Below are 18,049 nucleotides of genomic sequence, written 5' to 3'. Positions count from 1 at the left end.
GCTTGCTGGTCTACAGTACAGCAAGATGATGTGAAGTGGCAACACGTCATGGCCCAGACTCTAACCACATGTGTTGTTGTGACCCCAGAGACTCAAGTTCAGTCCCTGCATCCGCCCTTCCCAATAGTTATTTTTCTCATCTACACTGCCTCACACCTCCCTTACCGACCGATCAGTGATTTTAGAACAGCTTCTGTCTGCCTCACACCTCCCTTTGGGTTTTCCTGTTTTGCAACAGACAGAAGTGCAGTGATTTCTATGTTTTTCACTGGTCCACACACACACACACACACACACACACACACACACACACACACACACACACACACACACACACACACACACACACACACACACACACACACACACACACACACACACACACACACACACACACACACACACACAGCAGTGAGTGTGCGCACCGGTCCAATTAAGCGCTCCAGTCGTTGGAGACCTGGTGGAATAGTGAGGTTTAATTATTGCTGAGGAAGAGCCTCATCGATACACAATTAATCTGGAACCCTACGGTATAATCTATGTCCCAAATGGCACCCTATTCCCTATATAGTGCACTACTATAGACCAGGGCCCTATGGCACCATATTCCCTATATAGCGCATGACTATAGACCAGGGCCCTATGGCACCATATTCCCTATATAGCGCACTACTATAGACCAGGGCCCTATAGAACCCTATTCCTTACAGTTGAAGTCGGAGGTTCACATACACCTTAGCCAAATACATTTAAACTCAGTTTTTCACAATTCCAGACATTTAATCCAAGTAAAAATTCTCTGTTTTAGGTCAGTTAGGATCACCACTTTATTTTAAGAATAAAAATGTCAGAATAATAGTAGGGAGAATGATTTATTTCAGCTTTTATTTCTTTACTCACATTCCCACTGGGTCAGAAGTTTACATACACTCAATTAGTACTTGGCAGCATTGCCTTTAAATTGTTTAACTTGGGTCAAACGTTTTGGATAGCCTTCCACAAGTTTCCCACAATAAGTTGGGTGAATTTTGGCCCATTCCTCCTGACAGAGCTGGTGTAACTGAGTCAGGTTTGTAGGTCTCCTTGCTCGCACATGCTTTTTTCAGTTCTGCCCACACATTTTCTATAATATTGAGGTCAAGGCTTTGTGATGGCCACTCCAATACCTTGACTTTGTTGTCCTTATTAAGCCATTTTGCCACAACTTTGGAAGTATGCTTGGGGTCACTGTCCATTTGGAAGACCCATTTGCGACCAAGCTTTAACTTCCTGACTAATGTCTTGAGATGTTGCTTCAAAATATCCACATAACTTCCCTACCTCATGATGCCATCTATTTTGTGAAGTGAACCAGTCCCTCCTGCAGCAAAGCACCCTTACAACATGAAGCTGCCACCCCCGTGCTTCACGGTAGGGATGGTGTTCTTCAGCTTGCAAGCGTCCCCGTTTTTCCCCCAAACACAACGACGGTCATTATGGCCAAACATTTTTCATCAGACCAGAGGTCATGTCTCCAAAAAGTATGATCTTTGTCCCGATGTGCAGTTGCAAACCGTAGTCTGGCTTTTTTATGGTGGTTTTGGAGCAGTGGCTTCTTCCTTGCTGAGCTGCCTTTCAGGTTATGTCGATATAGGACTTGTTTTACTGTGGATATGGATACTTTAGTACCTGTTTCCTCCAGCATCTTCACAAGGTCCTTTGCTGTTGTTCTGGGATTGATTTGCACTTTCTGCACCAAAGTACATTCATCTCTAGGAGACAGAACGTGTCTCCTTCCTAAGCATTATGACGGCTGAGGGGTCCCATGGTGTTTATACTTGCGTACTATTGTTTGTACAGATGAACGTAGTACCTTCAGGCGTTTGGAAATGACTCCTCAGGATTAACCAGACTTGTGGAGGTCTACAATTTTTTTCTGAGGTCTTGGCTGGTTTCTTTGAATTTTCCCATAATGTCAAGAAAAGAGGCACTGGGTTTGAAGGTAGGCCTTGAAATACATCCACAGGTACACCTCCAATTGACTCAAATTATTTCAATTAGCCTATCACACGCTTCTAAAGCCATGACATAATTTTCTGGAGTTTTCCAAGCTGTTTAAAGGCACAGTCAACTTAGTGTATGTAAATTTCTGACCCACTGGAATTGTGATACAGTAAATTATAAGTCAAATAATCTGTCTGTAAACAATTGTTGGAAAAATTACTTATGTCATGCACAAAGTAGATGTCCTAACCGACTTGCCAAAACTATAGTTTGTTAAAAATAAATTTGTGGAGTGGTTGAAAATCTAGTTTTAATGGCTCCAACCTAAGTGTATGTAAACTTCTGACTTCAACCGTATGTAGTGCACTACTACAGACCAGGAACATATGGAACCCTATTCCCTATATAGTGCACTACTTTTGACCAGGGCCCTCTAGAACCCTATTCCCTATATAGTGCCCTATTCAAATAAAATAACATTTAATTTGTCACATACAAATGGTTAGCAGATGTTAATGTGAGTGTAGCGAAATACTTATGCTTCTAGTTCCGACAATGCAGTAGACTAGAGCAGAGTAGAGTAGAGAGTTGAGAAGAGACTAGAGTATAGTAGACCATAGTAGAGACTAGAGCAGAGTAGACCAGAGTAGAGTTGAGTAGATACTAGAGAAGAGAATAGTAGAGAGTTGAGTAGAGACTAGAGTATGGAAGAGAAGAGTAGAGTAGAGAGTTGAGTAGAGACTAGAGTATAGTAGAGTAGTGATCAAATCAAATCAAATTTTATTTGTCACATACACATGGTTAGCAGATGTTAATGCGAGTGTAGCGAAATGCTTGTGCTTCTAGTTCCGACAATGCAGTAATATCCAACGAGTAATCTAACCTAAAAATTTCACAACAATTACCTTATACACACAAGTGTAAAGGAATGAATAAGAATATGTACGTAAAAATATATATGAATGAGTGATGGTACAGAACGGCATAGGCAAGATGCAGTAGATGGTATAGAGTACAGTATATACATATGAGATGAGTAATGTAGGGTATGTAAACATATGAAAGTGTCATTGTTTAAAATGGCTAGTGATACATTTATTACATCAAGATTGCAAGATGCAGTGGATGGTATAGAGTACATTATATACATATGAGATGAGTAATGTAGGTTATGTAAACATTATATGAAGAGGCATTGTTTAAAGTGGCTAGTGATACATTTATTACATCAATATTTCCGTTATTAAAGTGGCTGGAGTTGGCAGCAGCCACTCAATGTTAGTGATGGCTGTTTAACAGTCTGGTGGCCTTGAGATAGAAGCTGTTTTTCAGTCTCTTGGTCCCTGCTTTGATGCACCTGTACTGACCTTGCCTTCTGGATTGTTGGTTGTTGTCCTTGATGATCGTTTTGGCCTTCCTGTGACATCGGGTGGTGTAGGTGTCCTGGAGGGCAGGTAGTTTGCCCCCGGTGATGCGTTGTGCAGACCTCACTACGCTCTGGAGAGCCTTACGGTTGTGGGCGGAGCAGTTGCCGTACCAGGTGGTGATACAGCCCGACAGGATGCTCTCGATTGTGCATCTGTAAATGTTTGTGAGTGTTGGTGAAAAGCCAAATTTCTTCAGCCTCCTGAGGTTGAAGAGGCGCTGCTGCGCCTTCTTCACCACGCTGTCTGTGTGGGTGGACCATTTCAATTTGTCCGTGATGTGTACGCCGAGGAACTTAAAACTTGCCACCCTCTCCACTACTGTCTCGAGCAGGATGACGAGATTAGAAGATACTATGGTGTTAAATGCTGAGCTGTTGTCGATGAACAGCATTCTCACATAGGTATTCCTCTTGTCCAGATGGGTTAGGGCAGTGTGCAGTGTGATTTCGATTGTGTCGTCTGTGGACCTATTGGGGTGGTAAGCAAATTGGAGTGGGTCTAGGGTGTCAGGAAGGGTGGAGGTGATATGGTCCTTGACTAGTCTCTCAAAGCACTTCATGATGATGGAAGTGAGTGTTATGGGGCGGTAGTCATTTAGCTCAGTTACCTTAGCTTTCTTAGGAACAGGAACAATGGTGGCCCTCTTGAAGCATGTGGGAACAGCAGACTGGGATAAGGACTGACTGAATATGTCCGTAAACACACCAGCCAGCTGGTCTGCGCATGCTCTGAGGATGCAGCTGGGGATGCCGTCTGGGCCTGCAGCTTTGCGAGGGTTGACACGTTTAAATATTTTACTCATGTCGGCTGCAGTGAAGGAGAGCCTGCAGGTTATGGTAGTGGGCCGTGTCAGTGGCACTGTATTGTCTTCAAAGCGAGCAATGAAGTTGTTTAGTCTGTCCAAGACATCCTGGTCCGCGACGGGGCTGGTTTTCCTTTTATAGTCCGTGATTGACTGTAGACCCTGCCACATACCTCTCGTGTGTGAGCCATTGAATTGCAACTCTACTTTGTCTCTATACTGACTCTTAGTATGTTTGATTGCCTTATGGAGGGAATAGCCACACTGTTGGCATTTGGTCATGTTTCCAGTCACCTTGCCCTGATTAAAAGCAGTGGTTCGTGCTTTCAGTTTTGCGCGAATGCTGCCATCAGTCCACAGTTTCTGGTTTGGGAATGTTTTAATAGACGCTGTGGGTACGACAATCGCCAATGCACTTGCTAATAACCCCGCTCACCAAATCAGCGTATTCATCAATGTTGTTGTTCGACGCAGTGCGGAACATATCCCAGTCCACTTGATCGAAGCAATCTTGAAGCTTTGAATCCGACTGGTTGGACCAGCGTTGGACAGACCTGAGCGTGGGAGCTTCCTGTTTTAGTTTCTGCCTATAGGCTGGGAGCAACTAAATGGAGTCGTGGTCAGCTTTTCCGAAAGGAGGGCGGGGGAGGGCCTTATATGCATCGCAGAAGTTTGAATAACAATGATCTAGGGTTTTGCCAGCCCTGGTTGCGCAATCGATATGCTGCTACAATTTAGGGAGCCTTGTTTTCAGATTAGCCTTGTTAAAATTACCAGCTACAATAAATGCAGCCTAAGGATATGTGGTTTCCAGTTTACATAGTCAAATGAAGTTCTTTCAGGACCATCGATGTGTCTGCTTGGGGGGAAATATACACGACTGTGATTATGTTCGAAGAGAATTCTCTAAGTAGATAATGTCATCGGCATTTGATTGTGAGAATTCTAAATCAGGTGAACAGAAGGACTTGAGTTCCTGTATGTAGTTATGGTCAAATCACGTTTCGAAATCATAAGGCATACACCCCCGCCCTTCTTCTTACCAGAAAGATGCTTGTTTCTGTCGGCGCAGTGCGTGAAGAAACCAGCTGGCTGTACCAACTCCGATAGCTTGTCTCGAGTGAGCCATGTTTCCGTGAAACAAATAACGTTACAGTCTCTGATGCCCCTCTGGAATGCTACCCTTGCTCGGATTTCGTCTACCTTGTTGTCAAGAGACTGGACATTGGCGAGTAGTATGCTCGGGAGCTGTGCGCGATATGCCCGTCTGCAGAGCCTGACCAGAGGACCGCTCCGTCTTTCCTTTCTACGGTGTCGTTGCTTTGGGTCGCCGGCTGGGATCCTGTCCATTGTCCTGAGTGGTGGGAAAAACAGAGGAGGTTCAATTCTCGGGCCGACTCTTTTCTCTGTATATATCAATGATGTCGCTCTTGCTGCTGGTGATTCTCAGATCCACCTCTACGCAGACGACACCATTCTGCATACCTCTGGCCCTTCTTCGGACATTGTGTTAACAAACCTCCAAACAAGCTTCAATGCCATACAACACTCCTTCCGTGGCCTCTAACTGCTTTTAAATGCTAGTAAAACTAAGTGCTCTTCACCCGATTGCTTCACCGATGTGAACAACTACAAATACCTAGGTGTCAGGTTAGACTGTAAACTTTCCTTCCAGACTCACATTAAGCAACTCCAATCCAAAATTAAATCTAGAATTGGCTGCCAAACACCCTTGTAAAACTGATTATCCTACCGATCCTTGACTTCGGCGATGTCATTTACAAAATATCCTCCAATACTCTACTCGGCAAACTGGATGTAGTCTATCACAGTGCAATCTGTTTTGTTACCAAAGCCCCATATACTACCCACCACTGCAACCTGTATGCTCTCATTGGCTGGCCCTCGCTACATATTCATCGCCAAACCCACTGGCTCCAGGTTATCTATAAGTATTTGCTAGGTAAAGTCCCGCCTTATCTCAGTTCACTGGTCACCATAGCAACACGCGCTCCAACAGGTATATTTCACTGGTTATCCCCAAAGCCAACACTTCCATTGGTCGCCTTTCCTTCCAGTTCTCTGCTGCCAGTGACTGGAACGAATTGCAAAAATCACTGAAGCTGGAGACTCATATCTCCCCCTAACTTTAAGCATCAGCTGTCAGAGCTACTTACCGATTGTACCTGTCCACAGCCAATTGTACCTGTCCACAGCCAATCTGTAAATAGCACACCCAACTACCTCATCCCCATATGGTTATTTATCTTCTTGCTCTTTTGCACCCCAGTTTCTCTACTTGCACATCATCCTCTGCACATCTATTTCTCCAGTGTTAATGCTAAATCGTCATTATTTCACCTCTATGGCCTATTTATTGCCTTACCTCCCTAATCTTCTACATTTGCACACACTGTACATATATTCTTTCTATTGTGTTATTGACTGTACGTTTGTTTATGTGTAACTCTGTGTTGTTGTCTTTGTTGCACTGCTTTGCTTTATCTTGTCCAGGTCGCAGTTGTAAATGAGAACTTGTTCTCAACTGGTCTACCTGGTTAAATAAAGGTGAAATCAAATAAAAATAAATAGGGTGCACTACTTTAGATCAGGACCCTATGGCACCATATTCCCTATATAGTGCACTACTTTGGTCGAAAGAAGGGAATAACTAGGGTGCCATTTATGACGAAACCTGTGTGTACGTGAAGACAGACTACATAAGAGCCGTAATGAGGCTATTCATCTCTGATAAAGTTAACTTATTATCATATTAATGATGCCGTGCTTTCAAAATGCCACCTGGTATGTTTATTCATTACTGAACAGCACCGTAGCACCCAAAACCCTTATTAGACTCCCCAGTGTTACATTCATTTTGTAGGATGGAAAAATCAATTCACTTCACTCTTTTGTACTCCTGTCATCTAGGGAATTGAGACAATCTGGTAGAATTTTTTTTTTTTAAGTAACTGAAGCGCCAATCGTGGCTGTTAGTACAAAGTCAAAGACACCGAGAGAACAAAGGTAAGCACACTTAGAAAAATACATTCAAATATAGCAAAAAGTCTTAGCGTAGAAAATGTGATCAAACACATCACGTAAAATCGTTGAATGTGCTTGAAATGCAAAATGCAATGCATGTAACACATGCGACAATGTTTGAGTTGTCTCTCTATTAATTTGATCATAGTCAGGTGACAAAGCTGAAAAAAGATCAATAGCCCGATACTCTCTCTGTCCCGCCTTCATGTGGTATGAAGAGAGTGTGAGACTGTTTATACGTGTGTGTGTGTGTGTGTGTGTGTGTGTGTGTGTGTGTGTGTGTGTGTGTGTGTGTGTGTGTGTGTGTGTGTGTGCGCGGGCGCGCGTGTGTGTGTGTGTGTGAGTGTGCGCGCACGACTGTGAATCTGTCAGTGTGTGTGTGTGTGTGTGTGTGTGTGTGTGTGTGTGTGTGTGTGTGTGTGTGTGTGTGTGTGTGTGTGTGTGTGTGTGTGTGTGTGTGTGTGTGTGTGTGTGTGTGTGTGTGTGTGAGCGTGAGTGTGCGCGCACGACTGTGAATCTGTCAGTGTGTGTGTGTGTGTGTGTGTGTGGGGGAAGTTTTTCCACATTGACAGGTGTATCAAATCCTCTAAGTACCATGCAGCCGTCAGTGGCTCTCCAAAACTCCCCAGAGTTTCTAGAGGCAGGTGTTAGCTATGCAGGAGTGTTGTGTAGACTGGTAGAACAAGCAGTTCTCCTTGTGTCTGAAGTGCTTCAGAAGACTCCCCGGCTCCCGGCTCAGGAGGATATCTTTTCAAGGCAGCTGGTGGAGGATCCTAAAAGTGGAGTTCTAGGTGCTCTGGTGGAACGCTCTCTGGGGATATAGGAAGAAGAAGAAGAATAAAAAGATGTAGGGGTGTATCCCAAATAGCACTCTATTGCCTATATAGTGCACTACTTTTGACCAAACGTAACACACTATATAGGGCAATAGGGTGCAATTTGAGACACAACCTTAGTCTCTTAACTGCAGTAAGAAAGCAGTGTTTAAATCCACTCTGGGAGTGGAGCAAAAGGATGCTGTTTAGCAAGATGGCTGCGTCGTTTCCTCTGTTTCCTTTGTAACTGAAGGAGGCTTAAAGTCGGTCCAGGGTCCTGAAAGACATGAAAGAGCTGTCAGACACCTGTCTGTCAAACTGTCTGTCTGGCTACCTCCTCTGAGCAGAAATTGGCTCAAATAGTGTACAAAAATAATTTCACAATACTTTAACTGGGCTTGATTCAGTTTGCCTGGGGAAAAGGAACCAATAGAAGAGTCACAAAGAGGGAGGGGCTGCAGAGGCTGGAGGGTTGGGCTACAGAGGCTGGAGGGTTGGGCTGCAGAGGCTGGAGGGAGGGGCTGCAGAGGCTGGAGGAAGGGGCTGCAGAGGCTGGAGGGTTGGGCTGCAGAGGCTGGAGGGTTGGGCTGCAGAGGCTGGAGGGAGGGGCTGTAGAGGCTGGAGGGTTGGGCTGCAGAGACTGGAGGGAGGGGCTGTAGAGTCTGGAGGGAGGGGCTGCAGAGGCTGGAGGGTTGGGCTGCAGAGGCTGGAGGGAGGGGCTGCAGAGGCTGGAGGGTCGGGCTGCAGAGGCTGGAGGGAGGGGCTGCAGAAGCTGGAGGGTCGGGCTGCAGAGACTGGAGGGAGGGGCTGCAGAGGCTGGAGGGAGGGGTTGTAGAGTCAGTAGAGAAGGGCTATAGAGATTGGAGACAGGGGTTGTAGAGGCTGGAGGGAGGGGTTGTCGATGTTGGAGGGAGGGACTGTAGAGGCTGGAGGGACAGGTTGTAGAGGCTGGAGGGAGGGGTTGTAGAGGCTGGAGCAATGGGTTGTAGAGGCTGGAGGGAGGGGTTGTAGAGGCTGGAGGGTCAGGCTGCAGAGGCTGGAGGGAGGGGTTGTAGAGGTTGGAGGGAAAGGCTTTAGAGGCTGGGGGAGGGGTTATAGAGGTTGGAGGGAAAGGCTGTAGAGGCTGGAGGGAGGGGTTGTAGAGGTCTGAGGGAGGGGCTGTAGAGTCTGGAGGGAGGGGTTGTAGAGGCTGGAGGGAGAGATTCTAGAGGTTGGAGGGAGGGGTTGTAGAGGTCTTGAGGGAGGGGCTGTAGAGGTTGGAGGGAAAGGCTGTAGAGGCTGGGGGAGGGGTTATAGAGGTTGGAGGGAGGGGTTGTAGAGGCTGGAGGGAGGGGTTGTAGAGGTCTGAGGGAGGGGCTGTAGAGGTTGTAGGGAGGGATTCTAGAGGTTGGAGGGAAAGGCTGTAGAGGCTGGGGGAGGGGCTATAGAGGTTGGAGGGAGGGGTTGTAGAGGTCTGAGGGAGGGGTTATAGAGGTTGGAGGGAGGGGTTGTAGAGGTCTGAGGGAGGGGCTGTAGAGGTCTGAGGGAGGGGTTGTAGAGGTCTGAGGGAGGGGTTGTAGAGGTCTGAGGGAGGGGTTGTAGAGGTCTGAGGGAGGGGCTGTAGAGGTCTGAGGGAGGGGCTGTAGAGGCTGGGGGAGGGGTTAAGAGGTTGGAGGGAGGGGTTGTAGAGGTCTGAGGGAGGGGTTGTAGAGGTCTGAGGGAGGGGCTGTAGAGGTCTGAGGGAGGGGTTGTAGAGGTCTGAGGGAGGGGTTGTAGAGGTCTGAGGGAGGGGTTGTAGAGGTCTGAGGGAGGGGCTGTAGAGGTCTGAGGGAGGGGCTGTAGAGGTCTGAGGGAGGGGTTGTAGAGGTCTGAGGGAGGGGCTGTAGAGGTCTGAGGGAGGGGTTGTAGAGGTCTGAGGGAGGGGCTGTAGAGGTTGTAGGGAGCCAAGCAGCAGCTTGTCACCACAACTTATTACTCTTGTAACTATGGGACCTGCCAAATTGGCTTCCCCTTTGATGCGGCCTGGCTTTCCCCTTGTCACACACACACAAACACACCGCAGCTCAGGGTCCCTGTCACCCTCATGGCAAGTGACCCGTCCTGTTGATTAACTAAGAAAAACCTCTAAGCTTCACTGAATATCTGACATGGCCCAGGTAGAGCTGTTGAGGGAATACAGAATCAGCAGAAAGAGGATAAAGCCTCCAACAGGGATAGGGAGAGTTCAGGTCTCCAACATGGATAGGGAGAGTTAGTGTCTCCAACAGGGCTAGGGAGAGTTCAGGTCTCCAACAGGGCTAGGGAGAGTTAGGGTCTCCAACAGGGCTAGGTGGAGTTAGGGTCTCCAACAGGGCTAGGTGGAGTTAGGGTCTCCAACATGGCTAGGGAGAGTTAGTGTCTCCAACAGGGCTAGGGAGAGTTAGTGTCTCCAACAGGGCTAGGGAGAGTTCAGGTCTCCAACATGGATAGGGAGAGTTAGGGTCTCCAACAGGGATAGGGAGAGTTAGTGTCTCCAACAGGGATAGGGAGAGTTAGGGTCTCCAACAGGGATAGGGAGAGTTAGGGTCTCCAACAAGGATAGGGAGAGTTAGGGTCTCCAACAGGGATAGGGAGAGTTAGGGTCTCCAACAGGGATAGGGAGAGTTAGGGTCTCCAACAGGGATAGGGAGAGTTAGGGTCTCCAACAGGGATAGGGAGAGTTAGGGTCTCCAACAGGGATAGGGATAGTTAGGGTCTCCAACAGGGATAGGGAGAGTTAGGGTCTCCAACAGGGATAGGGAGAGTTAGGGTCTCCAACAGGGATAGGGAGAGTTAGGGTCTCCAACAGGGATAGGGAGTGTTAGGGTCTCCAACAGGGATAGGGAGAGTTAGGGTCTCCAACAGGGATAGGGAGAGTTAGGGTCTCCAACAGGGATAGGGAGAGTTAGGGTCTCCAACAGGGATAGGGAGAGTTAGGGTCTCCAACAGGGATAGGGAGAGTTAGGGTCTCCAACAGGGATAGGGAGAGTTAGGGTCTCCAACAGGGATAGGGAGAGTTAGGGTCTCCAACAGGGATAGGGAGAGTTAGGGTCTCCAACAGGGATAGGGAGAGTTAGGGTCTCCAACAGGGATAGGGAGAGTTAGGGTCTCCAACAGGGATAGGGAGAGTTAGGGTCTCCAACAGGGATAGGGAGAGTTAGGGTCTCCAACAGGGATAGGGAGAGTTAGGGTCTCCAACAGGGATAGGGAGAGTTAGGGTCTCCAACAGGGATAGGGAGAGTTAGGGTCTCCAACAGGGATAGGGAGAGTTAGGGTCTCCAACAGGGATAGGGAGAGTTAGGGTCTCCAACAGGGCTAGGGAGAGTTAGGGTCTCCAACAGGGCTAGGGAGAGTTAGTGTCTCCAACAGGGCTAGGGAGAGTTCAGGTCTCCAACAGGGATAGGGAGAGTTAGGGTCTCCAACAGGGATAGGGAGAGTTAGTGTCTCCAACAGGGATAGGGAGAGTTAGGGTCTCCAACAGGGATAGGGAGAGTTAGGGTCTCCAACAAGGATAGGGAGAGTTAGGGTCTCCAACAGGGATAGGGAGAGTTAGGGTCTCCAACAGGGATAGGGAGAGTTAGGGTCTCCAACAGGGATAGGGAGAGTTAGGGTCTCCAACAGGGATAGGGAGAGTTAGGGTCTCCAACAGGGATAGGGAGAGTTAGGGTCTCCAACAGGGATAGGGAGAGTTAGGGTCTCCAACAGGGATAGGGAGAGTTAGGGTCTCCAACAGGGATAGGGAGAGTTAGGGTCTCCAACAGGGATAGGGAGTGTTAGGGTCTCCAACAGGGATAGGGAGAGTTAGGGTCTCCAACAGGGATAGGGAGAGTTAGGGTCTCCAACAGGGATAGGGAGAGTTAGGGTCTCCAACAGGGATAGGGAGAGTTAGGGTCTCCAACAGGGATAGGGAGAGTTAGGGTCTCCAACAGGGATAGGGAGAGTTAGGGTCTCCAACAGGGATAGGGAGAGTTAGGGTCTCCAACAGGGATAGGGAGAGTTAGGGTCTCCAACAGGGATAGGGAGAGTTAGGGTCTCCAACAGGGATAGGGAGAGTTAGGGTCTCCAACAGGGATAGGGAGAGTTAGGGTCTCCAACAGGGATAGGGAGAGTTAGGGTCTCCAACAGGGATAGGGAGAGTTAGGGTCTCCAACAGGGATAGGGAGAGTTAGGGTCTCCAACAGGGATAGGGAGAGTTAGGGTCTCCAACAGGGATAGGGAGAGTTAGGGTCTCCAACAGGGATAGGAGAGTTAGGGTCTCCAACAGGGATAGGGAGAGTTAGGGTCTCCAACAGGGATAGGGAGAGTTAGGGTCTCCAACAGGGATAGGGAGAGTTAGGGTCTCCAACAGGGATAGGGAGAGTTAGGGTCTCCAACAGGGATAGGGAGAGTTAGGGTCTCCAACAGGGATAGGGAGAGTTAGGGTCTCCAACAGGGATAGGGAGAGTTAGGGTCTCCAACAGGGATAGGGAGAGTTAGGGTCTCCAACAGGGATAGGGAGAGTTAGGGTCTCCAACAGGGATAGGGAGAGTTAGGGTCTCCAACAGGGATAGGGAGAGTTAGGGTCTCCAACAGGGATAGGGAGAGTTAGGGTCTCCAACAGGGATAGGGAGAGTTAGGGTCTCCAACAGGGATAGGGAGAGTTAGGGTCTCCAACAGGGATAGGGAGAGTTAGGGTCTCCAACAGGGATAGGGAGAGTTAGGGTCTCCAACAGGGATAGGGAGAGTTAGGGTCTCCAACAGGGATAGGGAGAGTTAGGGTCTCCAACAGGGATAGGGAGAGTTAGGGTCTCCAACAGGGATAGGGAGAGTTAGGGTCTCCAACAGGGATAGGGAGAGTTAGGGTCTCCAACAGGGATAGGGAGAGTTAGGGTCTCCAACAGGTCTAGGGAGAGTTAGGGTCTCCAACAGGGATAGGGAGAGTTAGGGTCTCCAACAGGGATAGGGAGAGTTAGGGTCTCCAACAGGGATAGGGAGAGTTAGGGTCTCCAACAGGGATAGGGAGAGTTAGGGTCTCCAACAGGGATAGGGAGAGTTAGGGTCTCCAACAGGGATAGGGAGAGTTGGAGACAGATAATAGAGATTACTGACCAACAAATAGAACATGTTGGGATATACAGTACTACTCGTGATATTGTACGATTCAAAATTCATAACTTCAGACTTCTGTATATAGCTGTGCATAAAGATGTAGAGGTCTTGTATACAGCTGAGCATCTTTTTCAAGGTGCTGGATGTGGAACAATAGATACTATATATACAGCATGATATAACTGTGTCAAACTGAAGACGTTTCTCTTTTGCAGATGCTTTTGTGGAGAGCCTGCTGTGTAGCTGGCATCAACAGGAAGCTGTTTAAGCCACATCTCGCCTCCACACCTCTGTGAAGACTAGAGTTACGGTAAAAATGTTACAGATGATGATGGTTCCCATGCACCCTTTCTCTTCTTCTGTCCATCTTCCCACTGTTCCACTAACATGGTCAGAAGGTAACATCTCTCCAATGGAGAGATCACAGCGTCCCCTTACCTTCCTCATTCCTGAGAGCAAGGAAACCCTTTTTGCCCAAGGCATTTCAATTTCATAGATTCTTTCCATTCCTGTTGTAAAAAAATCCAACTACATCTATCACTGTTTCATTATAAACAATTTCAGCAAATGAACGGTATAAATCTTCCCTCGACCAACACATTTCACTAGGATTTATAAGGCTTTAATTACATGTGCAGTATATCTGTTGCTGACCACTGCGGTTCATAAATCAACCTATAAACATTTCAGGAAAATTTTAACCAAATTCAGTACAGTTCAAATGTTAATTCTACTTCAACTTTTAATCAATTCCCTATTTCATTCAAATACATCATAAAAAGCATACAAGAAACAACTATTGTAACAGAGGTCTTAACGCAAATGTAGGCTGTTGGTAGTCAGCACTATAGACCAGTCTTATATTGTTTGATACAACTCGCAACAGATCGTCTGTGCATCTCTCCAATTATGCAGCTCCTACTCATGTCTGTAGCCATGAAGTGCTTTGAAAGGCAGGTCATGGCTCACATAGCGCATGCGACAAATACATTTATTTGATTTGATTCTTGGGTCTCACAGACACTAACCACAAGCTATTTCCTTTAGTTCTGCGCTGAATCACATAAGAAACGTTTCATGGGTTGTCTTCTTCTGGCATATAGCCAAAGGGAAACTGTAGTTGTTCAGTAATTTTTCTTCATTGTGAAAGCAGACAGGTGAGTCCGGGGCATTTTTCTTTTGATGTAGCCTGATAAGACTCTGCTCACAGAACAAACCTTTTAACACAAAATTATTCTGTGAACACATTCTCACAAATGTGCACCTTCTATCATATTTTTTAACCAAACATTTCTATGTTTTTGGTTGCATTTAGTATGGAGGCGATTCAAGAATGGGTCAAACAATCAAAGGGAATTGTGCCTAATGTGGCTTGTAGCTTCTGCCTTGTGGTCTTGGAGAAGATTCTGGAGCTGGAGGTTCGGTGTCCCTGCAATTATATATATAAAATGTTCTTTACGATTGCATTCTTTATCATTCCTGCCCTGCTTTCATTCTTGCTGATGCTACAAGTTCAAGGATCTAGGGGTAACATAGTAAAATGGAAGGCTTACTTGTCAAGCCTCATCCCTTCGTTGGTGTGGTGGATCGTAATGTTCTTTGATGGCAGATACGTTGCTTGTGCCATGACAAAATTAAATGAAACAGGGGTCATTCGTAATGAAGATTTTTCTGTGAAAATGTGTGAGGAAGCAGGGAAAGATCAACATCAGAATTTCCTTTTTTGGGAAATCTGTTCTCAGGTGAGAAACTAGACCAGTCTTTTTTACATTAATGATATATGATTTTTGAAGAAAATAATTTAGAAATGCCTTATGAGTTTATTTTAATCTGGGATTTAAAAAATTAAAAAAACACAAAAAGGACACTTGGTTTGGTGAACAGCTGAGGGATGGAAGTGTAACCACTCTCAAATTCATAGACAGAGATAGAGATACAAAGACTGCTTGTCCATAAGATACATGGTTATAGTTTTATCCATGTTTTGAAGATGTTTGATTTAAAATGCCATTGTTTCCAAACAATGTAGTAAAAAAAAGTGTATGGTTTTGGTTCTGATGGGATAGGACAGTTGAATTAAACTCATGAGGCGTTTCTAAGTTGTATTCTTCAATAATAAATGTCTTTATATGATTAATTTAAGTCCAAAAATGGATGTTCCAATCCCAGTTTGCCCCTTTGACATCTGGGAGGTGGAATTGTTCTTTCATGAGATTGTGCAGAGCATTGAAACAAACCTCTTAAAAACAACAGTGATGAAAAAGCTGTTGTTGTTGTATTGCATAAACTGATTCTGTTTTTCTGTTTCTTCTTGTTTTAGGGCATTGGTATGGCTCTGCTCTTGGTCGCCTGTGGGGCAGTTATAGTATCCATATGCAACAACTACACCTGGGATTTAGGAGAAGTCAGTGATGACGTTACAGAAAGAAGAAGAGGCATCGGAAGCAGTGTAAGAACAGGAGGAGAAGCAGGACTAGGAGGAAGAGGTGGAGGAGGACTAGGAGGAAGAGGTGGAGGAGGACTAGGAGGAAGAGGTGGAGGAGGACTAGGAGGAAGAGGTGGAGGAGGACTAGGAGGAAGAGGTGGAGGAGGACTAGGAGGAAGAGGAGGAGAAGGAACAGAAGCAGCACAGGCATCAGAAGCAGGAGGAGGAGCAGGAGCAGGAGGAGGAGGAGCAGAAGCAGAAGCAGCACAGGCATCAGAAGCAGGAGGAGGAGGAGCAGGAGGAGTACAGGCATTAGAAGCAGGAGGAGGAGCAGCAGAAGAAGAAGCAGTACAGGCATCAGAAGCAGGAGGACGAGGAGGAGGAGCAGGAGCAGGAGGAGTACAGGCATTAGAAGCTGGTGGAGGAGGAGGAGGAGGAGGAGGAGGAGTACAGGCATTAGAAGCAGGAGGAGGAGGAGGAGCAGGAGGAGTACAGGCATTAGAAGCAGGAGGACGAGGAGGAGGAGGAGCAGGTGGAGCAGGAGAAGGAGGAGTACAGGCATTAGAAGCAGGAGGAGGAGGAGGAGCAGGAGGAGTACAGGCATTAGAAGCAGGAGGACGAGGAGGAGGAGCAGGAGAAGGAGGAGTACAGGCATTAGAAGCAGGAGGAGGAGGAGGAGGAGGAGCAGGAGGAGTACAGGCATTAGAAGCAGGAGGACGAGGAGCAGGTGCAGAAGCAGTACAGGCATCAGAAGCAGGAGGAGGAGCAGGAGAATCAGAAGCAGGAGGAGCAGAAGGAAGAGGAGCAGAAGAAGTAGATGCTTTGCTTCCAGAAATTTGATGTCACCCCATTGAAGTTATGAATTAAAAAGGATTCATGTTAGGTTTAGGGTTTAGGGTTTAGGGTGGGGTTGAAGAAGCTGTTGAGATGGTACGCAGGCCCAGAAATTGATCAAAATGTGCTGTATAAAATTACATTGGTAAAAATTGTATGTTTGGTTTTTTCTTCTTCACACAATCAATAAGTAACCAATTTATAACGTTTTTATTTCTGAGTGTGGAGATTAAGGAGTGTTTTCTCTGACACAGATTAAGCCTAGTCCGGGACTAAAAAACACGTTTATTAGCGAGTCTCCATTGAAATGCTTTTTAGTCCAGGATTAAGGTTCATCTGTGTCCACGAAACTGCCCCTATGGCTGAGTTTACAAAGGAAGACCAACTCTGATCTTTTGACAATGCTTTGTCATATTTGATACAGTACATACAGTATCTGATGGTTTTCCCCAATGTGTAAACAGCAACAAGAAAACCACACTCTGTTGAGTTCTGATTTGTAATACATTTGTATGTGGTTCCCAATGAATTCTGATCCATCATGCAACAGTCTGGACGCTGATTTCTTCCACATGACCTGCTGTTACCAAAACAACCACCCCAAAATGTAATGGAACAGTGACAGAAAATGGACTGAAAAACCCATCTGAATTGGGTTCCTACGTCCCTGCCACATTACAGCCGTCGGTCGTCCTGCATTATCATCAGCCATCAGCCATTGAGGAAAGGCTTCCTTTTGCAATCAATGAAAGCTACTGACAAGAGTAGTAGCTTAAGCCTCAGCTCTCTGTGACATTGTAGAGACACAACTTGCCGATGCCCACGCACACTCATGAAGAAGGTTCCCTTTCACACACAGAGCACAAAGAAGAATGAACATTGAGAGGGAATTGGCATTGATTAAGGGAAAAAATTTATTAATTGGGAGTGGAATTTATTAAAATAATGATTGAAGGTTAAAGGTTGGAAACGGGAAAATATACAGTCTGCAATATCCTGCTTAAGTTTGCCCACTTTGCCAATGAAATAATCATAAAAATAATTGGCAACATCAAATGGTTTTGTGATGAATAAGCCATCTGATTCGATGAAAGATGGAGTTGAATTTGTCTTTCTGCTCATCATTTTATTAAAAGTCAAGTTTAATAAAGTTCATAATAAAGTTTCTTCTTCTCTTTGTTGAGTTTAGTCACATCATTTCTACATGTGCAGTAAGTCAGCCAGTCAGATGTGCAGTAAGTCAGCCAGTCAGATGTGCTGTAAGTCAGCCAGTCAGATGTGCAGTAAGTCAGCCAGTCAGATGTGCAGTTAGTCAGCCAGTCAGATGTGCAGTTAGTCAGCCAGTCAGATGTGCAGTAAGTCAGCCAGTCAGATGTGCAGTAAGTCAGCCAGTCAGATGTGCAGTAAGTCAGCCAGTCAGATGTGCAGTAAGTCAGCCAGTCAGATGTGCAGTAAGTCAGCCAGTCAGATGTGCAGTTAGTCAGCCAGTCAGATGTGCAGTTAGTCAGCCAGTCAGATGTGCAGTTAGTCAGCCAGTCAGATGTGCTGTAAGTCAGCCAGTCAGATGTGCAGTAAGTCAGCCAGTCAGATGTGCAGTAAGTCAGCCAGTCAGATGTGCAGTAAGTCAGCCAGT

The 18,049-nt window shown here is 46.4% G+C and overlaps 1 long non-coding RNA gene across 1 annotated transcript; it reads left to right on the top strand.

The window, feature by feature from the left end:
* Positions 1 to 14,210: 14,210 nt before the first annotated feature.
* On the top strand, positions 14,211 to 15,803 carry LOC116356344 (uncharacterized). Its single transcript, XR_004204857.1, has 3 exons — positions 14,211 to 14,314; positions 14,473 to 14,899; positions 15,478 to 15,803. It is a non-coding gene; the product is annotated as an uncharacterized LOC116356344 (long non-coding RNA).
* The last annotated feature ends 2,246 nt before the right edge of the window (positions 15,804 to 18,049 follow it).

The sequence above is a fragment of the Oncorhynchus kisutch genome, linkage group LG22 (genome assembly GCF_002021735.2).
Source record: "Oncorhynchus kisutch isolate 150728-3 linkage group LG22, Okis_V2, whole genome shotgun sequence".
NCBI lineage: Eukaryota > Metazoa > Chordata > Actinopteri > Salmoniformes > Salmonidae > Oncorhynchus > Oncorhynchus kisutch.
The sequence above is the reverse complement of the archived record's forward strand: the minus strand, read 5'-3'. Positions and strand labels throughout refer to the sequence as shown.